Source organism: Sus scrofa, chromosome 17, assembly GCF_054392235.1.
Source record: "Sus scrofa isolate SSC_HxYL_T2T_F1_AM1 chromosome 17, Sscrofa_HxYL_maternal_Yorkshire_Landrace_v2.0, whole genome shotgun sequence".
In the NCBI taxonomy this organism is placed as follows: domain Eukaryota; kingdom Metazoa; phylum Chordata; class Mammalia; order Artiodactyla; family Suidae; genus Sus; species Sus scrofa.
Window position 1 is genome coordinate 41,992,415 of NC_139399.1, and position 22,396 is coordinate 42,014,810.

Consider the following 22,396-nt stretch of genomic DNA (forward strand, 5'->3'; position numbering starts at 1 on the left):
AGCGGCCCGTGTGTGCAGACCATGTGAACGAGGCCCTGCCACCCCCCTACCCTGACCTTACCCTCACCTCCTTCACATAGTCGTGTTCTTTGCCTGGAGCCCCCTTACCCCTCCTCTTCGCTTGATTAACACCATCATCCTAGAGGTTTCAGCTCGGACTCTGCCTCCTCCTAGAAGCCTTCCTGGATAGCCCTCCGGTCTGACCAGGGCCTCTCCCATTAGCTCAGCAGTGACTTCCCCCTGTGGTTCCTGACTCTCTGCATCTGTGTCACCCCTAGATTGGGGTAAGATCTGGGGTAAGATCTGGGTCTGACTCCACTCTGTGTCCCCGGATCCCAGTCCCTGCCTGGCACAGGGCAGGACCTGGTCATTGTTGAAAGGATGAGTGAATGAAAGTACCTCTGGGAAAGGGTTAGGGTTAAGGTCAGGGTCAAGTTTAGGGTTAGGGTTAGGGTGTGAGGTCTGGAGGGACCCGACAAGCAGCAGCCACTGCCTGTACCATCCACAGGCCGCAGTGGATCAGCATCCAGCTCAGAACGTGGCCTCCAGTCCAACTGAACCCCCACTCCCCACCCCCTCCTTGCCCGGCAAAGCCCTGCCCTCATTCTCACACCAGGATGGGAAACAAACCGGTACAACCTCTACCTCAGTGGGGCATTTGGAAATAGTTATTAAGTTTGCAAATGGATGTATGATTTCCTTAACTATTTTTCAATATTAAAGTATTCACTATTGAATTTATTACTGGTTTGTTGGACTCTGATTTACTACAGTAAATAAAATTCATCCCTTTGAGATGCACAATTCATGGCTTTTTAACAAACAGTCCTTAACCACTACCACAGTCATGATCTAGAACTGTTCCATCACCCTAGAAGATTCTTTCATGCCCCTTTGCCGTTCCTCTTCTCCCCGCTCCTCCATCTGCCCTGGGCAAATGCTAATTGGGTTTTTCTCTGTCCATCTGGTTTTTCTTTTCCAGAAGGTCCTGGAAGTGAAATCACACAGTATGCCACGGAGCTTTTCGGGTCCATTTTCTTTTGCACCGCATCTGTATTTTTGCTTGTATCAACAGTTCATTCATTTTTTTTTTCTTGCCAAGTAGGATTCCAGTGTTTATCCACCTCTTGGAGGAAGATGATTTCCAATTTTTGGTGATTAGGAGAAAAGCTGTTATAAACACTTGTGTATGGTTTTTTTTCCACCATTTTTAATTTCTCTTGAGTGGAGATTGAAGAACAGAATTGCTGGGTCATATGATAAGTGTAGGTTTAATTTTATGAGAAATTGCCAAATTTTTTTCCCTGTTCCAGTTGCTATGTAATCTCGTCATCTCTTGGTATCATTGGTATTTTTCATTTAACCTTGCACGTAGCCGTAAAGTGGTATCTCACGGTGGTTTTCATCTGCATTTCACTGATGACCGATAATATTGAGTATGTTTTCATGTGCTTATTTTCCATCAATAGCTATAGTTGGATGAAGTATTTTTTAAATGCTTTGCCCATTTTCAAATTGGATTGTTTTCTTATTATTGAGTTGTGCAAACTTTTTAGTATATTATGGATACAAGTCTTTTATCAGATATAAGCTTTATAAATATTTTCTCCCAACCTATGGCTTATCTTTACATTTTCTTAACAGGACCATTAGAAGAAAAAAAATTTTAATTTCAACCAAGTCAAATTCCTCATGTTTTTTTTTTTTTTTTTCCTTTTCTGATTCACGGGTTTTGTGTCTCATCTAAAAAAAAATCTTTCCCTAACCCAAGCTCACAAAGCTTTTCTTCCTACGTTTTGCCTGGATATCTTACAGGTTTAGGTGTGACATCTAGATCTATATCCCATTTGAAGTTAATTCTTGTGTACGGTGTGAGGTAGAGGTTAAAACAAATTTATTTTACATGTGGATGAAGACTGCAATTTCACTTCGAGAAAAATATCTTCCCACAAAAGTATAAAATGGGTATTTATTGCAGTTGGAAGCTTGATTGACAATGCAAAACATAGGACTGGGCAACCACAAATCAAAACCAAATACTACATTCACAAAAACTGAAAAGAAGAGGATACGAACATAAAATAGAAGGAAATCATCCAAAAAAAAAAAAAAAAAAAGGAAAGGAAAGGAAAACAGAGTCAACTGGAAAACAAGGTTTAAAAGGGAAATAAATACATATTTGTCAATAATTACCTTAAAGGTCAGTAGACTGAATGCTCCAATTGAAAGACTTACAGTGGCAGACTGGAAAAAAACAAACAACAAACAAACGAAACCAGGAGTCCACAATATGCTGCCTACAAGACACTTACCTTAGGGCAAAGGAAACATATAAACTGAAAGTGAGGGGATGAAAAAAAGTATTTCATGCAAATGAAAATGACAGGACAGGAGTTCCCATCGTGGCACAGTGGTTAACGAATCCAACTAGGAACCATGAGGTTGCGGGTTCGATCCCTGCCCTTGCTCAGTGGGTTAACGATCCGGCGGCGTTGCCGTGAGCTGTGGTGTAGGTTGCAGACGCGGCTCGGATCCCGCGTTGCTGTGGCTCTGGCGTAGGCCAGTGGCTACAGTTCCGATTCGACCCCTAGCCTGGGAACCTCCATATGCCGCGGGAGCGGCCCAAGAAATAGCAACAACAACAACAAAAGACAAAAAAAAAAAAAAAAGAAAGAAAGAAAGAAAATGACAGGACAGCAGGAGTTGCAGCACTCCTTGTATCAGACAAAATAGACTTTAAAACAAAAGCCATAAAGAAACATAAAGAAGGATAATATCTAATAATAAAAAGATCAATCCAAGAAGAGGATTTGATACTCATCAATATATTTGCCTCTAAAATAAGAGCAATTAAATTCATGCAACTAACAGACATAAAAGGGGGAATTGATGGGACTACAATAACAGTAGGAGACTTTAATACCCCACTCGTATCAATGGAGAGATCTTCTAGACAGAAAATCAACAAAGCAGCAGATCCTAAATGGCACACTAGAACAGTTAGACTTAATTGACATTACATCCAAAAAAAGCAGCATATACATTTTTTTCAAGTGCTTATGGAACCTTCTCCAGGATTGACCATATACTGGGGCATAAAACTAACCTCAACAAACTTTAGAGTATAGAAACCCTTTCAAGCACAAAATGGCATGAAGCTGACCACAATGGCATGAAGCTAGACATCAACCACAGGGGGAAAAAATGAGAACAAACCAAAAATATGAAACATTGGAAACAACCTCACTTGAAGATGGTTAGTTAAGTACATGTTGACATATCCACGCAATGAAAACACTCTGCAGATGCAGAGCTGGCATTGTACAGCTGTAGAGGTTGTGCACTGCCGCGATCCATTCTGATTTGTCAGTGTCCATGCTGAATAGTTGTGTGATGTTTTGACTAGCACCTCAGTTAGATGTTAAGAAGAATGAGGTGTTCTTCATGGTGTAATGTGGAAAGACCTCTAAAGGGTGATTTCGATAACAAAAGGACAGTGTCCACCATTACTGAGTAAAAAAACTCCTGTGTATTTCCTTACATTTTCATAAAATATCTCTGGGCAGAGTCACAAGACATTGGTGACAGGGTTGCCTCAGGGAAGAAGGGTCTGCGTTTCTGGTTGGGAGAAAGACTCACTTTTCACTATGTCCCCTTCCTTTTGTACCTTTTGGGATTTTGTCCTGTGGATATGAATTTTACACTCAGAAAATAAACATGAATAAAAAATAAAAACCAAATGCAAAATCCCTACACTTCTCCAGGAGTGCCTGGTCTGGAGGACACGGCCCAGGTGCACCGCCCTCCACAGTTTGGGAAGCCCTCGCATGTTCCCCTTCAGGTTTCATCACACATGACAGCTCTGCCAGGCCGGTGTGATGGAGAATATGCCTGTTGATGGAGGATGCCTGCTTCTTCGATGGAGAAACTGAGGCTCTGAGCAGGACCAACGCTCTCGAGATCATCTGGCTCAAACCCAGGTACCTGGTCAGGTATCTGCCTGGACCAGAGAGGCTGAGAGCCAGGGAAGCGGTCTGCGCTGTCGCCCCACAGGCGCCCAGACCGAGTCACTTAAGGTACTACTCAGAGCGGCACCCATCTGGAAGCCATCGCCACCCCCCACCCCGGGCTGCCGAGGAGGATGGGCAGGGCCCCGACGCCGCGTACATCTGCTCCTCATCATCAAGGCTCGTGCTCCGGACTGGGCTCCAGTCCTGGAAATCCCATGTCCCAGCCGGGCCGGGCCACCCTCACACCAGCCACCCTCCCCACTGGGACCTGAACAAAGGGTCCCAACAGCCGCAGAAGGTGGGTGTCTAGCTCCAGGCGGCATCTCCCCTTACCTCTCAGAACTTTGGGTTCCCATAGTTGTAAGGATTAAATAAGCCAGTTCACACAAAGCACTCACGCATGGACACTCCATAAGCAAGAGCTGTCTGTTCTTGTCTCCTGGTACCCCTCCAGGTTTCCTATACTCTAGGTTTGGACCCCAAGATTACTCTCAATAGCCAATGTGCCCAGCTCTGTTTTAAGCACTGAATACATACTCACTCATCCAAACCTCACAGCAGCCATCTGAGCTAGATGCTACTAGCTTGGCTTTTCTGGTGACCCAGCTGAGGCTCAGAGATGTGGAGTAACTTAACCAAAGCCACCCAGCCAGCGAGGGGCATAACCAGGATTCGAACCCTGGGCCACCTGGCTCAAGAACTCACACTCCAGAAGTTCCCGTCGTGGCTCAGTTGTTGACGAATCCGACTAGGAACCATGAGGTTGCGGGTTCGATCCCTGGCCTTGCTTAGTGGGTTAAGGATCCAGCGTTGTCATGAGCTGTGGTGTAGGTTGCAGACGCGGCTCGGATCCCGCATTGCTGTGGCTCTGGTGTAGGCCTGTGGCTACAGCTCGGATTAGACCCCTAGCCTGGGAACCTCCATATGCTATGGGAGCGGCCCTAGAAAAGACAAAAAGACAAAAAAAAAAAAAAAAAAAAAAAAAAAAAGAGAAAGAACTCATACTCCAAAGGGATCCCTATGCCACTTCTGTGGAGCCAAACCTCTTCCCCACTGATCCTGCGGGTGCATGTGACGGTGTCTCCTGAGATGGAGACAAACATTGGTCTCAATCATTGATGGTTGACAGAGTCAAGTGTCAATAGCTTGGCCATGAGAAGATGCTCGACCTCCAGTCACCTTGAACGGATCCAGAAAAGGTGGCGGGGGGGAGGGACGGGGACCACCAGGGTGGAGGAGCGGGGGTGACAGGCACCCTCACACACAGGCTGGGGGTGGGTAAGTGTGTGCGTCTAGAGTAGCCAGCTGGGGAGTGGGCTCGACAGTATCCCCACATGTAAATTGCACGTCTGCCTCGCATCCAGGGATCTGCCTGAGAGAAATGGTGCCCATGTGGATAATGCGGCCCAAACACAAGGGCTGACCCTGCAGCCCTGTCTCAGGTAGGAAGAACGGGGCTGCAGCCCAGAGGTCCACCAGGGACACGGGCCCCACTGATGGCAGCCTGGCCACACGACAGCAAACCCTGTGGTGATGGAAATGCCTGATGCAGGGCTCCTGCGCTGATCAGGCTCCGTCTAGACCTCACTGTGCGGCAGACAAAGGGGGCTGCCAGCACCGGCGGGCGAGTGGTCTGGTCTGTGCGCACAGAGCAGTCTGGGTGGGAAGGGAGCTCGAGCTGATGGACTGCCAGGAATTTAACTCTTTGCTTTACACCCTTCTAGAACTTCTTCCACGGAATCTGTCACTGCCATCTCAGAATAAAAGAGAGCAGCGGGCGGGCTGTTCTGAATGCAAAGAAGGGGCTCAACTGAAATAGGTAGAGACCTTCTGAGCCCCTGGGGGAGAGCTGCGAGGACAGCGCCTGCCTGGGGCTGTGGCCCCAGGGGCCTGATTCAGAGCTGGGTCCACAGAGGTGGCAAGATGGCCAAGACGAGGGGACACGGAGAATCTGAGAGCTGAAGTCTTAGGGAGGATTTAGGGAACAGGTGCAGTGGGCCAGGCCAGGTTCCAAGTCGCTTATCATCCCCATTCTGCAGATGGAGAAACTGAAGCCCAGCTTGTGACTCATGGGCTGCCCACCCCAAACTGGCCTCACAACCCCCCCATCACAACCCCCGACTCACAACCCTCCACTAACAATGCTTCCCTCCCTGCCTGAGCCCTGGGCCAGGAGTCTGAAGCCCAGCTTGTGATCCACTCTGGCCTCTGCCCCCTTGTCCATAAGCCCCTTCCAGGGTTGGGTGAGGGCAGCCAGAAGCCAGTGGCCACTCAGCCAAGAAGGCTGGGAGCTATTAGGGCCTCGCCTTGGATTTTGGACAGAGGCGCCTCTGCATTTTAATCAAGCGGGGCATCAAGAGACCCGCCCGCGTTGCTACTCTCCAGTGGGGATGGGGCAGGACAGGGGGCGGGGGAGAAGGAGCGCCCCCCCCCCTCAGGAAAGGGGAGGGAAGGGTGGGAGATTGGGACCAGAGCCAGAGTGGGGCTGGGAAGCTTGGAGAGCGTGGGGAACCCAGGGCCCTGGGCCCTAAGACCAGTCCTCCTGGAGGCAGAGCTGGGCTGGGGGCATCTTCATTTCCTTCTGGTGCTTTTCTGCTCCCTCCAGACTCTCAAAAACTGCCTGAGTCCTTTAGGCCTCGGGGGGATTTCTGGTGGAAACAGACAGCTGGGAAACAGTGAGCCAGACCAGCCCCTTCCTCAAATAGGGGAGAAAAGGGAGGCCCAGAGATGGGCAGAGACGAGCCCCAGGTCACCCAGCAAGTTAGAGGCAGGGTGGGAGCTCTGCGGGCCTGACTCTCAGGGCTGTCTGTCCCTTTCCTCCATCTGCCCCTTGTCAAGCTCTCCCAGAGGTCAGGAGTGCGCTCCTATCATTCCCAGAGCCTGTGAACTCAATCCCGGGCCTCATTCTCCCAAGGGATCCAGGCTCCACTTGTGCCAAGAAAGAAAGGAAGAGCCAGGGAGAGAAGTTGTGTGGAGCAGGGGAGGTAAAGTGGGGCTGAGACCTTGTCTTCTCTTTTCCTTTGGAGACCCCTTCCCGGCACCCCCAGAGCTGGCACCAGATGAGTCCTTCTGGGAGAGCATCCTCTACCCTGCCCACCATTGCCCACCCAAACCTGTCCTTTGTCCCATCTGGTCCCCCTCTTCAGTCTCTCCCTCTCCTGCTCACGTCACTCCAGCCACACCACCCTCCTCCCTGTTCCCTGAAGGCGACAAGCTCATTCCAACCTCAGGGCCTTTGCACTTGCACTTTGCATGTGCTGTTCCCTCTGCCAGGAACACCCTTCCCAGATCTTCAGGGGGCTCACTCCTTTTGCTCTCAGCTCAGTGTCAGGGCGGGTCCCACTGACATTGAAATTCAGGACCCTACCCCCTCCCCACTTGCAGCTTCCTGACTTAATGTCTTCATGTTACTTGTTCTTAATCTCAACTCATCTGTTTGTTTTGTCTTTTTATGGCTGAACCTGTGGCACACAGAGGGTCCCAGGCCAGGGGTCAAATTGGGGCTGCAGCTGCCGGCCTACACCACAGCCACAGCAACACCAGATCCAAACCACAACTGGAAACTATACAGCAGCTTGCAGCAACACCAGATCTTTAATCCATTGAGCAAGGCCAGGGATCCAACCCACCTCCTCACAGATACTATATTGGGCTCTTAACCCCCTGAGCCACAACGGGAACTCCCTGAACTCCTCATTTATTTATTTGCCTGTGTGTTTATTGCCTGTTCTCCCCGCTAGAACATCAGCTTCACAAGGTCTGGATTTCCCCCTATTTTGCTCACTCCTGTGTCCTTGGCTGCATGAATATTGCCTCACGTGTAGAGAATGAAGGCCCAAAACCCAAGGCCAGACCACACTATGGAAAGGAAGCTTATGTCAAAGAAAAGCTGCACTCTGAATATCCTGCCCTTTACAGTGTCCTTGGGTGACCCGTGGGTCTCTGCTTTCTCATCTGTAAAATGGGCCAGTGCCTTCCTGGCTGGGTCATCATCATGCAGATGAAATGAGATCAGGCCTATGAAGCAAGGCGCCCAGTGCCTGGCAAGTGCCAAGTGCTCTTGAATATTGGCAGCACCTCCCATTATCATCATCATGGTTATTAGTCTCTCATCCCGACTCCAGGCTCAACTTCATGGGCTGTGTGGCGGTCAAGAGAGGAGGACCCAAAGAGAGTCGTCTCAGCACAAGCCATGTGGCCACCCCTGGCTCCACAGGCCTCCTCGCCTGCCCCTCTGCCTTTGCCGGTGCCCACACGCGATGCCCTCCGTGACTGGCCGTCCATCACCCATCATCCCGCAAGCCTTTACAGGACCCCCCGGGGAGTGGGTGAGTTGGGGCAACATCAGTAAGCCCAGAAAGCAGAAGGCACCCTCACCATAGAGGTTTACTTCTCCCGCACCCAGAGTCTGCCATGGGTGCTCCCCTAAGTGAGCAGGTCCCAGTAGCAATGATTCCAAGACCCAAGCTCCTTCCCTCTCGTGACCCACCATCTTCCACCACGAGTCTCCAGTCCCGTATGCATTGAGCCCACGGAAGGGGGAGGCACAGAGGGGAACCCGGTCACCGGCCCACCGCTCCCTGCCAGGCAGGCTGGGGAACATGGCCCCACCACGAGCTTGGTTTTGCTGACTGCTGGGTGGTTCCTGCCTCGGGTGGGAGCAGATTTCCTACCTGGGATCCTAGGATGGTTGGGGAAGGCTTTGCTGAGAAAGCGCGCTGGTGTTGCTGCTGGCACGGGGCCACCAGGGGCCACCCACTTGGTCCACTCCCTCTCGGGCCATCCTTTCCCTGAAGGGTCCTTCTGTCCCCCATGCTCCAGCCACTGCTGCCCCTATGTTATCAGAGTAGCAAAAACTCTCCTTCTACCAGCTGACTTTGGCTAACAGTCTCATTGTCCAGTACTTTGTCTTGCGCCCCCAAAATTGTGGAGGAGGCTGAACAGGTGGATACTTGGCTACACAGCCTCTATGGTGGGACGAGGCTGCTAGGAATGGACACTTGATTAGCCAAGCCCAAGGTCTGTGATGAAACATACCTTTTCCCTTAAAACTTGGTTCTTCGGGAAGGTGGGGCAGGAATTGGGGGGAGGTGGCATTTCAGGCAGTCATCTTGCCACTACCACTTGAGAGGTCATCTGAAAATGGAGCCAATTCTGGTGATGGTTGAGACTCTAGATCCAACCATGCCTGAAGGCTGCTCTTTTTGGATGTAGTCATTACATGAGCAAAAATTAGTAACAACGAATTATTATTATACTTATATCAATTTTTAAATTTGGTACAAAATTTAAACTATAACGAAATATAAAATATATCTTATAAAATACTCTATAAAGTGTTTTTTATAGAAAATATATAGTTTCTTTTAATTCTTTTTCTTGGTTGTTTTCGTTTTTGTCTTTTGTCTTCCTAGGACCTGGGGCATGTGGAGGTTCCCAGGCTAGGGGTTCAGTCGGAGCTGTTGCTGCCAGCCTACGCCAGAGCCACAGCAACACCAGATCCAAGCCATGTCTGCAACCTATACCACAGCTCATGGCAATGCTGGATCTTTAACCCACTAAGCAAGGCCAGGGATCAAAGCCGCAACCTCATGGTTCCTGGTCGGATTCATTTCCGCTGCGCCACAATGGGAACTCCTAATTCTGTTTCTTTTTACAGCCATACCTGCAGCACATGGAAGTTCCCAGGCTAGGGGTCCAATCGGAGCTGCAGCTGCAGGCCTACCCCACAGCCACAGCAACGCCAGATCCAAGCTGCATCTTTGACCTGCACCTCAGCAATGCCAGATCTTTAACCCACTGAGCCAGGACAGGGATCAAACCTGCATCCTCACGGACACTATATCAGGTTCTTTACCCACTGAGGCATAACGGGAACTGCATATAGCTTATTTTATATGTATAAACCAATGTGTATATTGGTTTGGGCTTGGCCTCTTCAGCTGAACTTAACTTTTTTTCTCCTCCCCAAGAGATGCCTCCTGGTAGAAGAAATACTACAGAGTTTAGAATCAAGCCACCCCGTTTCCGGTCCTGGCTCTGCCTTGATTTTGGCCAAGTCATTTCACCTCTCTGAGTTCTCGATGCTTAGATGAAGCAGGCTAGTGTGTGGGTTGAGCCAAATGTGCTGTGTGAAACGTCCTGTCACAGAGGAGACCTCAGCACACAGCCTTCTTCCCGCCTTTTATTTCCGTAGGCGATACATGTGGAAACTGGAAATAAATTTCCCGGCTATGTTTTGCCATGGCATGTGTCAACATTTCTTTTTCCTTTACACCAAAGGCTCCTGGAGGCCAGAGGCTATGTCTGCTTTAGTTTTGCATCCACAGCCCATAGGCCACTCAAGAGATGCTTGCGTTGGGGAGTACATGGATGCCCCAAAGTGGTACCTGGGGCAATGATAACAACATCAGCAACAACAAGACCAGCTGCTGTTCATGGAAGGGCTTAACGTTTGCCAGGCAGTGTGCCAGGCACAAGGCCCTCACCATCGCCTTCACTCCTCCCTCCATTGCTGAGAGGTGATCATGGCAACACAACACTTTGTGGATGTATGTGTGCCAACCTCGTCCTGACTGCTTCATGTGCATTCATTCATTTGCTCTTCTCAAGACTTCCATGAGGTTGAAACTAGAGCATTTGGCCTGGTTTGGCTTAACTAACAGAAACGTTTGTTTCTATCTTGGTTAAAGGCCAGGGGAAGACCATCAGGTCTGGGACCCAGGCAGGCTCCTTCTAACGGTTGCTCTGCCATATATGGCCTCAGTTTCCAGGTTCAGCTCATGGTACAAGGTGGATGCTCTAGCTCCAGCCATCACATCTGCATTCAAGACAGAGAGAAGAAAAAGGGGAGGAGAAAAACGAGCCCTATCCCTATCCCAAAGGTTCTGCAAACCTTAGCTTACATCTCATTGGCCAGAATTTAATCACCAGAGAGGCTGGGAAATTCCATCTTTATTCTCAGTAGACATACGGGTTCTATTACAGATGAAGAAGAGGGCCATGACATCGGGAACAACTCACAGTCTCTAACATTATCTTACAGAGAAGAATGCTGAGGCACAGAGAGGTTAAGGATCTTGGCTAAGGTCACACAGCTGGTCAGCCGATGTGATAAGATCATAGGCCAGCCTCTATGCTTTGCTGCTTCTCTGAGCTGGCCAGAGATCTCTTACTAACTAATCTGTTTTTCTGTCATTCTTTTCTTCAGAGGAGGAATTGGAAGCTCAGAGAGTGAAGTGACTTTGCCAAAGTCTCATAATTATAGAGAAAGAATTGGAACTTGAACGTGGCTCTATCTTTTAAAGCCTGTGTCAGAACCATGGCATCATGCCACACTTCCCACCCTCCTGCAGATGCATGTCCTCTCTACCTGGGGCATCCTAGGCCTGGCGTGGTCCTGCCCCCAGCTCTCCCATTCATGCCAGCTGATGTACCTGGTCCAGATTTGAGCCCCCCGCCATACCCCTGCCCCACTTCCCTCAGGTTCCCAACACCCCATAGACCTTCCTGACTCTGACTCCCCCTGTTCCCACTGTAGGTTGGGCTGATGATGGGGAAGTTTTGTTTTTGGTTTTGTTCTTATGGGTGGGGAAATTTTTGGACGGAAAGCTAGAAAGCAGCAGCTTCATATGCCCGGTCAGATCCTAGCCCTTCAAGGGGATGAAGTGACAGAGTGGCTGTCCCACACCCATTTGGAGCCCACATCTTTCTCCCTTCATCCTGGTTTCTTCCCTGTGCTGGACTTTTGCCCCTGCTGTGCTGGAAGGTGCCGCAACTCCATGCCCGAGCAATTCCTCACCACCCCTCCAGCCCGGCCCAAATGTTCCTTTACCAAGGAAGCTTTTCCTGCCCCTCACTAGTTTAAGACCCTGTTACACTGGCCCAGGGTTCCCTGGAGCCTCCTTCCCAGCATTTGTCACAACTGAATTCATTTTCTATTTTTTTGCTTGGTATCACTTCTTTACACTAGAACTTAAACCATCAAGGACAATATTTCTTCTTGTGTGTTCCTAAATCCATAGGGCTAAGCACCATTCTGGGCTTGTAGCAAGTGCCCACTAGATATGTATTAGACGGATGCATGGATGAATGGAGGTATGTAAGTATGGACACGTGGATGGACAGATGGATGCATGCATGCATGGATGGATGGATGGATGAATTCTTAGTGGATGGAGAGAGTATGTTAAGGCTCCTTAAGGAACCTTATCCATCCTTTGCAATCATCAGCTACTATAACCTTTCAGGCTCTTTTCCTGCATCATTTCCAGTCCTCATAAGAGATTGCGCAAAGAAGCAGGTGGTGATTCTCATTTGCTGCTGAGATACAGTGCCTTGCACTTCGTCTCAGAGGCGTGAAGTGGTCCAGCTCCTTGGTGAGCACCAGGAGTCAAGCTTCTTCTTTCTGACACTATCTGTTATTGTTTTTTGTTTTGTTTGTTGTTTTTCCTTTTGGCCAGACTCATGGCACATGGAAGTTCCTGGGCCAGGGATCAAAACTGTGCCACAGCAGCAACCTAAGCCACTGGAGTGACAATGCTGGATCCTTAACCTGCTGCACCACAAGAGAACCCCCTACGTGTTATTATTTTAATCAGCTTCGTTAAGGCATAATTTCCGTACAATCAAATTCATGCGTTTATGTTTAGTTTGCTGTGTTTTAACAAATGTGTGCACCCATGTAGCTTTCACTCTGATCCAGATTGGAGCACTTCCATCACCCCCAAAAGATTCCTTTGTGACCTTCCTTCCCAGTCAATCTCTGCCTTTCAGCTCCCAGCACAGGCAACCACTTATCTGCTTCCTGTGGCTGTTGATTAGATTTGAATTTGCTAGACTTTCATGTGAATGGAATTACTCAGTATGAATTCTCTTGTGGTTTGGGCTTCTTTTAATTTTGAGATTCATCTATGTTGCTCCTCAGAATTTATTCCTTTTCATTGCTAAATAGTACTCCACTGAGTGCCTGCACCACACTTATTTATTCATTCACCTGTTAATGCACATTTGTGTTGTTTTCATTTGGGGGCAGTTTAACTATGAATAATGCTATGCATAGGAACATTTGCATACATATGTGTGGACATGCGTTTTCATTTCCTTTGGATAAATGCCTAGGAGGAGAATTGCTGAGTTGGATGAAAAGTGTGTATTTAACTTTATAAGAAACTGCCAAGTTGCTTTCCAAAGCGGCTGCACCATTTTGCATCCCCACCAGCCATGAACAAGAATTCCAGTCACTCTACATCTTCACTACTTCACTTTGTCAGTCTTTATTTTTATTTATTTATTTATTTTTGGCCTTTTCTAGGGCCGCACCTGTGGCATATGGAGGTTCCCAGGCTAGGGGTCGAATTGGAGCTGTAGCTGCTGGCCTATACCACAGCCACAGCAACTCCGGATCCGAGCCACATCTGCCACCCATACCACAGCTCACGGCAATGCCAGATCCTTAACCCACTGATCGAGGCCAGGGATTGAACCAGCAACCTCATGGTTCCTTGTCAGATTCGTTAACCACTACGCCACGAAGGGAACTCCTCCTGCTCAGCTTCAAGATGAGGGTGGAGGTGGAGGCAGAGATTGCAGTGAGGCAGCCACAAGCCAAGGAACCCTAAGGACTGATGGCCGTCACCTAAAGCCAGAGGCAAAGAAGGATCTACCCAGAGTCTGCGAGGGAGCTTGGCCCTGCGGACACCTTGATGTCTAGCTTCCAGAGCTGGGAGAGAACCAGTTTCTGTTGTTTGACCCCCTTCAGTTTGCTGTACTTTGTTAGGGCAGCCCCTTTGGGTACAACTCCACCGACATCGACAGTTGGATTCGTTAACCACTGAGCCACGACGGGAACTCCTGTCAGTCTTTTTGATTGTAGTCATTTAGTGAATGTACAGTGGCATCTCACTGTGGTTTTATTTTTATTTACTGATTTTTTTCTTTTTTACTGGTGCACCTGAAGCATATGGAAATTCTCAGGCTAGGGGTTGAATTGGAGCTGCAGCTACGGCCTATGCCACAGGCAAGTAACAACAGCTGTGAGCCACATCTGCAGACCATTCCACAGCTTGCAGCAACACTGGACCCTTAATCCACTATGCGAGGTCAGGAGTCAAACCCACATCCTCACAGAGACTATATTGGGTCCTTAACCCACGGAGCTGCAAGGGAAACACCCTCCCTGTGGCTTTAATTTACATTTCCCTACTGACTAGGGATTCTGAATACCTTCTCATGTGCCAATTTGCCATTTGTATCTCTTCTTTCACTGAGAGTTCGTGCAAAACTCAGGCCCCTATTTTGGGAGGTTGTTTTCTTATTCTTGAGTTTTGAGATTTATTTATATAATCTGGATATAAATTGTTTATCAGAGATATGTTTTTCAAAGAGTTTCTCCTAGTTTGCGACTTGCCTTTTCGTTATTTTAATCATGCCTTAGACGAATAAAAGCAATTGATTTTGATGATGTTCAATTTATCAATCTCTGATCTCTACGCCTGTTTTGTGCCAATACCACAGTGTTTCGTCAGTTATCAGTTTTTTCTCTTCTGATCCATGCTTTCAGCATCCTTAGACATCTTGGCTGAAGTTGTTTTCGAAATTTAATATATCATGGATCTTTCCAACAACCTCACTTTTGACAGCCCCTTGGTTTTTTAGCCCATGAACTTGCTACAGTTTGCGGTTCTTCTTCCGGAGGAGGTGTCCAGGCAGAGGCTCCCCAAATCCCCAAAGGTGGACTGTGTGGCCTCTTTCCCTTCTCTGTCCAGAGGCCACCTCCTTGGAAAAGCCATATACTCACCCCCCTGGTCACCCTGCTCAGCGTCTGCCCCCAGTCTATCCGTGAAGAGAAGCTGTTTCATTCTCAGGGCTTCCCCATTGCCCAGAGAGAAGCGTTGTGCACACAGTAGGTGCACAGTAAATAAAATAAATAAGAGGAAGTTCCTGCTGTGGCTCAATGGAAGCGAATCTGACTAGTATCCATGAGGTTGCAGGTTCAATCCCTGGTCTTGCTCAGTGGGTTAAGGAGCCGGCATTGCCATGAGCTGTGGTGTAGGTCACAGAGGCAGCTTGGATCCCCACGTTGCTGTGGCTGTGGCGTAGGCCGGTAGCTGTAGCTCCCGTTCGACCCCTAGCCTGGAAACTTCCACATGCCATGGGTGCTTTTTTTGCCTTAGAAAGCAAAATAAAATAAAATAAACAACAAGAAAATAAATTATAAAAATGAGTGAATGAATATTGCAAGTGGAGCACTGAGCAACATGCACAGAAAGTTTCACTAAACAGACACCGTGGCGACCGCAAGAGGCAACCTTCATTGGCCACTGTATTAGCCGGGGAGGTCGGTGGAGTTGTACCCAAAGGGGCTGCCCTAACAAAGTACAGCAAACTGAAGGGGGTCAAACAACAGAAACTGGTTCTCTCCCAGCTCTGGAAGCTAGACATCAAGGTGTCCGCAGGGCCAAGCTCCCTCGCACACTCTGGGTAGATCCTTCTTTGCCTCTGGCTTTAGGTGACGGCCATCAGTCCTTAGGGTTCCTTGGCTTGTGGCTGCCTCACTGCAATCTCTGCCTCCACCTCCACCCTCATCTTGAAGCTGAGCAGGAGGAGTTCCCTTCGTGGCGTAGTGGTTAACGAATCTGACAAGGAACCATGAGGTTGCTGGTTCAATCCCTGGCCTCGATCAGTGGGTTAGGGATCCGGCGTTGCCGTGAGCTGTGGTGTAGGTCGTTCAGATGTGGCTCGGATCCGGAGTTGCTGTGGCTGTGGTGTAGGCCAGCAGCTACAGCTCCAATTCGACCCCTAGCCTGGGAACCTCCATATGCCACGGGTGTGGCCCTAGAAAAGACAAAAAAGAAAAAGAAAAAAGAAAAAGAAAAAGAAAGAAAGAAACTGAGCAGGACCCTATGGGGCTTTTCCAGGTACAAAACTCCTCCGTGGCCTTTTTTGTTTGTAGAGAAAAGGCTTTCAGTCTCTTAGGCCTTTGCAGAGTTCCAAAGAGTTACTAATTAGGGAATGAGGGAAGGCAGAAACAAAGGAGAAGTAGTCAAACAGGAAAAGAAATGATAACTTCTAAAAAAGTTCAGGGATAGGAGTTCCCATTATGGCTCAGCAGGTTAAGGACCTGATGTAGTCTCCGTAAGGATGCAGGTTCAATCCCTGGCCTTGCTCAATGGGTTAGGGATCCAGTATTGCCAAAGCTTCAGCGTAGTTCACAGATGAGCTTGGATCTGGCATTGCCATGGCTGTGGAATAGGCCAGCAGCTGCAGCTCTGATTTGACCCCTACCCTGGGAACCTTCATATCCCTCAGGTACGGCCATAAAAAGGGAAAAAAAAAAAGTCCAGTGATAAATAGAAACCCCAAACTCCCAGTCCCTCTCCTCCCCTCCTTCCACCCCCTTGGCAGCCACAAGGCTGTTCTCTATGTCTAGGAGTCTGTTTCTGCTTCATGAAAGTTCATTTGTGCCATATTTTATTTTATTTTATTTTTTATTTTTTATTTTATTTTTTGTCTTTTTGCCATTTCTTGGACTGCTTCCCGCAGCATATGGAGGTTCCCAGGCTAGGGGTCGAACTGGAGCTGTAGCCTCTGGCCTACGCCAGAGCCACATCAATGTGGGATCTGAGCCGCGTCTGCAACCTACACTGCAGCTCAAGGCAACGCAAGATCCTTAACCCACTGAGCAAGGCCAGGGATCGAACCTGCAACCTCATGGTTCCTGGTCAGATTTGGTAACCACTGAACCATGACAGGAACTCCATTTGTGCCATATTTTAGATTCTGCATACAAGTGATAGCTTACTGTATTTGTCCTTCTTTTTCTGACTTCACTTAGTATGATAATCTCTAGCTGCATCCATGTTGCTGTGAGTGGCATTATTTCATTCTTTCTCGTGTAGTATTCCATTGAAGACATGCACCATATTTTCTTAATCCATTCATCTGTCAGTGGACATTTAGGTTGTTTCCATGTCTTGGCTGTTGTGGATAGTGCTGCTGTGAACATAAAGGTGCATATATCTTTTTGAATTATAGTTTTGTCCAGATATATGCCCAGGGGTAGGATTTCTGAATCTCATGGTAGTTCTATGTTTAGTTTTCTGAGGAACCTCCGTACTGTTTTCCATATCAGTTGTACCAATTTCCATTCCCACCAACAGTGCAGGAGGCTTCCCTTTTCTCCACATCCTCTCCAGCATTGGTTATTTGTAGACTTATTCATGATGGCCTTTCTGACCAGTGTGAAGGATACCCCATTGCAGTTTTTATTGGCATTTCTCAAATAATTAGCAATGTTGAGCATCTTTTCATGTGCCTACTGGCCATCCGTATGTCTTCTTTGGAGAAATGTCTATTTAGGTCTTCTGCCCATTTCTCAACTAGGTATGTTCACTTAAGGGAACATTCAATATGTAAGTCCTCATGTTTGCCTTTACATTTAAATATTGATGCCCTCCAGAAAATCTAGAAGGATGAGTAAGCTTTGGAAAACCAAGGTGAAATAAGAAAAGTCACAAGTCTGGAGTTCCTGTCATGTCTCACCAGAAATGAATCTGACAAGTATCCATGAGGACGCAGGTTTGATCCCTGGCCTTGCTCAGTAGGTTAAGGATCCAGCATTGCTGTGAGCTGTGGTGTCGATTGCAGAGGCAGCTCTGATCTGGTGTTGCTGTGGCTGTGGTGTAGGCCAGCAGCTACAACTCTGATTCGACCCCTAGCCTGGGAACTTCATATGTCTCGGGTGCGGCTCTAAAAAAAAAAATTTTTTTTTAAATAAAGGTCACAAGTCCAAGGCCACTAGGACATGAAAGAAGCCCTGCTGGGTACTGGTCCTCACTGGGTGGCTACCGATAGGCACCATCCCCTGCAATCATCACAATGACCTGGAGGGAAAGATATATTTTGCATTTTCCTGAAGAGGAAACTGAGACTCAGCAACTTGCCCCAAATACCCAGCCAGTCATGAACTGAGCACAGGAAAGACTTGACTGGACCTGCATCAGCTCTTATTAGCTAACAAACCATTCCCAGATCTGGTGGCTTGACACAACAACTATTTACTATCCCCCACCTTTCTCTGAGTCAACTGGACCGTTCTCATGGTCAGGGCTGTGTGGTCTAGGATGTCCTCAGCTGGCTCGGGTCGTCAAGGATGGCGTCACACATCTTGGTGGGTTCAGGGTCACCTGGGGTGAGAGGTCGACCTGACTGCGTGTCTCTCATCATTCAGCAGACCAGCTGGGGCTTGCTCCCACCATAGCCCCAGGGTCCCAGGTGAGCGAGAGAGCAAAAGCCCTAAGGCACAACCCCTTTCAAGCCCCAGAACCTCACATTTGAAAGGGTCCCGTTGGCCAGAGCAAGTCATATGGCCAAAGCCAGCTTCAAGGGGTGGAGTCTTGAGGAAGTCACATTGCAAAAGGCATGCTGACAGGGGCAGGGCCCTGTGGTCAGTTTTGCAATATACCACAAAACAAAATCCAGTGTCCAACAAGAGGGAATGAATTAAGAAAATCCCGGCTGCGCCAGTGGAGGCTTAAGCCACCATTAAACATGTGCATATAGAAGAATCTTCTGCCGTAGAAAGTACTTCACAATACATAGAACATTAAATAGGAAATGCAGGCTAGGAGTTTCCATCATGGCTCAGTGGAAATGAACCTGACTAGTATCCATGAGGACGCAGGTTCAATCCCTGGCCTCACTCAGTGGGCTAAGGATCTGGTGTTGCTGTGAGCTGTGATGTAGTTTGCAGATGCAGCTCAGATCTGGTGTTGCTGTGGCTGCGGCGTAAGTCAGTGGCTACAGCTCCAACTCAGCTCCTAGCCTGGGAACTTCCATATGCCACCAGTCTGTTTAAAAAAAAAAAAAAAGGAAAAGAAATGTAGGCTATAAAGTCACAGGTACTCTTTCACAGGCCGCAGATTGCCAAAACAGTAAAGCAAGGGATGGCAGGAGTGCAGAGCAATAGAAACTCTGGTGCCTGCTGGTGGGAGGGAACTCGGTGAGCCACTTGGAAGCACACGTTGGAAATCTGCTCAGGCTGGTGATGTGAATTCCCCACGTCCGGGAGGGGCTCGCCTCCATTAATACCCTGGAGAAACTCTTGCTCATGGCACAAGGGCTCGTGTAGGAGATAGCCGCTGAAGCCTCTTTAGGCCTGGCAGAGGAATTGAATCAACCTATGGGTCCATCCTCAGAGGCTGAATAAATAGACAGTAATATAATTACACGATGCAATGCTGCACAGCAGTGGAAAAATTACCCTGGTCACAGTCACAGTCAAGGGGTCTGTCTGTGAAAGTGTGTATAGATCCAGAATACACAGTGTGCATGCAAGGCTTTGCCTACAATTTAATAGAATATGTTTGAGTTTTGAAAACATGAAAATAGTATTCATTATATATGGATACATACACATCCATGGGGGCAAGGAGGAGAGAATGAGATGGGGGAGGAAGATGTAAGGGCTGCCAACTTAGTGTCCATGAGGATGCGGGTTCAATCCCTGGCCTCGAGCAGCGGGTTAAGGATCCAGTGTTGCTGCAAGCTGCGGTGCAGGTTGTAGACGTGTCTCAGATCCAGTGTTGCTATGGCTGTGGCGTGGGCTTCAACTGAAGCTCCAGTTCAACCCCTAGCCTGGGAACGGCAGGTGCAGCCATAAAAAGGAAAAAAAAAAATCTGGTAAAATTTGCAACATGTTGACAGGTGCCCATTTGGAGTGATGGGTATATAGATTTGTGTTATATTACCCTGTGCATTCTTAAAATTTCTTTTTTCAAAAAATAAATGAAATGTAAGTAGAACAAAATTTCCAGTAGCTTAGAAAATGTTCCTTTGGGGGTTTGGGTTTTTTGTTTGGTTGGTTGCTTTTTGCTAGGAAACCACTGGAAAATATATATGTCCATAGGTAGAGAGAAATGATTGAGGGAAAAATACTCCAAAATGTTAGCTGTGGTCTTTGCCTCTGGTTGGTAAGAACCCAGGCAATGTGTATTTCTTTTCCCCTCTTGCTAATATGTATTTTCTGACTTTTCTATGAGGGACAAGCTGTGCTTGTTTAATAAAAACAAACAAAATCCAGAGGGGCCTATTGGTTCTCTGGGTCACAGGCTCCCCTTGGCCTCCGAGGGGAGTGGGGGTGCCAGGTTCCAAAATAGATCTGCCCTCCGACCTGGCAAGCTCACTCTTCAAAAACTGGAGTGAGTGCCAGATGTGGGCTCAGGGGCAGTGGGGCTCCCCAGGCCTGAGAAAGGACAGGCGTGGCTTCTGGCCCAGGCAGAGCAGCACAGCTAAGAGGGTACGTGTCCTCCCTCCTGGTCCCCTCTAGGGCGGCAGAGCCAGGACACTGCCATTGTTCAGAGGGGGAAACAAGGCCAGGTTGGACACCCCGGGGTGAGGCAAGCATAGCTGATGGCAGAGGCCACTGTGACGCCAATCTGGCGAGGAATGGACTGGGTGCCGATCTGCTGGGTGACTTTGGACCGGTCCCACAGGGTCTGTGGGCCAGTTTCTCCGGCAGCTCCAATGGACCGAATCCCACTTCCTGCTGCACCTTTAACTATCAGAAGGTCTGAAGGATGTTTTCATGCAAAGAGATGCTGGATCTTTCCCATAACAGCAGGGGTAATAATAACAGCTACCAACTAGTAAGCACTCGTGTGCTAAATACCTACATGGCATTTTCTCATCCTGCCCTTTGGTGGCGGATTATATCTTCCAAAAATGGCTACAACGTCTCCCATCCCATGTGATCTTTCAAAATCTTGCCACTTCCCACTAAGAGGTAGTCTTTTCCCCTCCCCTTGAACCTGAGTGGGACTTTGTGACTGCCTTTACAAGTAGAATGTGGAAGAGAGGGCTCGGCATGATGCGTGAGGCTAGGTCATAAAAGGTCATCCACCTTCTGCCTGATTCTCTTGAGACGCTTACCCTTGATACCCAGCCCACCTGTCATCAGGAGCGCCCCCACCCCGTGGAGAGGTCGAACCTCGTCGTTTGGACTGACAGCCACAGCCGAGGGCTCAGCTATGTGAATGGCTGAGCTTTCAGCTGGTTCCAGGCTTCAGCCTTTGAGCTGCCCCAGCCGATGTTGAACAGACTCTCATCAAGCCATCCTTACCAAACCCGGCCCAGATTGCACGTTTATGAATAAAGTATGTGTTGCACTGTTTTAAACCTCTAAGCACTGGGGTGTTTTATCACACGGCACTGGTAACTGGGGGTCTCACAAACCCTCCTCCCACAACACTTTGCTAATAAGGGACTATTTTCCCATTTCATAGATGTGGAAATAAAGTCTCACCTTCTAAAGTGGAATCGAGATCCGGTGCCAGGAATGGGGAGCTCTGGCTGGATAGGTATGGGTCGCAGAGTGACCTCAAAACCCAGCTTGGGTCCCTTCCGATCCATCCACTGTGTTGCAGCGCTAGGCTTGGAGTGGCGGGAAGCAGAGGCAGGGAACAGCTGTCTTGAGTGGAGAGTCTCACAGGGACACCTTGATTCCTGCTCCACGAGATCCCCCTCGGCTTCCTGGGGACACTGACAGACCATCCCCAGTGCAGTCAGCAGCCCCAGAGCTTCCCGCCAGGGCTCAGCCGTTGCCATCAGCGGTCCTAGGAGATGCCAGTCGCGTTCTCAGGCGTGCAAAGAGCACAGAGCAAGAGGCTTGGGGTGTCTCAAACTGCCTACTTGCCGCCCTCAATTATCACCCTGGGTGTTGAAATGCAGGAAGCTGAAAAGGGGGAGGGCAGGGGAAGTGCCAGATTGTGAAGACGAGGCCAAAAGTGGGAGACACAGACTTGTGACTTCATCCTCTTCTTTGGATCCAAGATCAGCAAGCGACTCTCCAAGAATGATCCTGTTTTCCTCACCTTTGTTCCCAGGAGCAGAAAGAGACATGCTTCCAGGAAAATCGATTCCAGAGTGTGACTCGAGGCACGTCTCCTCCCCTTCTGGGTATGTTTCCTCGGAGTTAAACGTGAGGTGAGGACCCCTGGAATCCCTGGTTACGCCAAGGCGCCACTGGCTGAGGGGGAGGAGGGGTCCGAAGCGGGTTCACTTGGTGAGTAACTAGGATGGGAAGCAGTGGGCAGGTGGTCTGTGCCCATCAACATCCATCTCCCTTCTGGTCTCTGCCCCCAGGTTTCCTTGAGAATCACCCTACCCTTCCCTCAATCCCTTTGGGTCTCATGCGGCTGACTCATGAGGCACTTGGCCCAGTCTGACCAACCAGAGTAGCTAATCCCTTTGGCTATTGTAGTTGGTTCAGGAATGTCCATGTGACCCAAGCCAGAAACTTCCCAAGATCTATCAGGAAAGGGGTACTCCATATTTGAGGGGGTTTCTATGTTAATAGATTGGAGCTGCTATTATCAATGGTGGAGGTG

The 22,396-nt window shown here is 48.6% G+C and overlaps 1 long non-coding RNA gene and 1 other non-coding gene across 2 annotated transcripts; both read right to left on the reverse strand.

The window, feature by feature from the left end:
* Nucleotides 1-19,343: 19,343 nt before the first annotated feature.
* Nucleotides 19,344-22,119, reverse strand: LOC146395247 (uncharacterized). The gene is made up of 2 exons (XR_014832933.1): nt 21,313-22,119; nt 19,344-19,646 (listed from the first exon to the last, which is right to left on the reverse strand). It is a non-coding gene; the product is annotated as an uncharacterized LOC146395247 (long non-coding RNA).
* Nucleotides 21,395-21,477, reverse strand: MIR9798 (microRNA mir-9798). Its single transcript, NR_128480.1, has one exon. It is a non-coding gene; the product is annotated as a microRNA mir-9798 (primary transcript).
* Nucleotides 22,120-22,396: the final 277 nt, after the last annotated feature.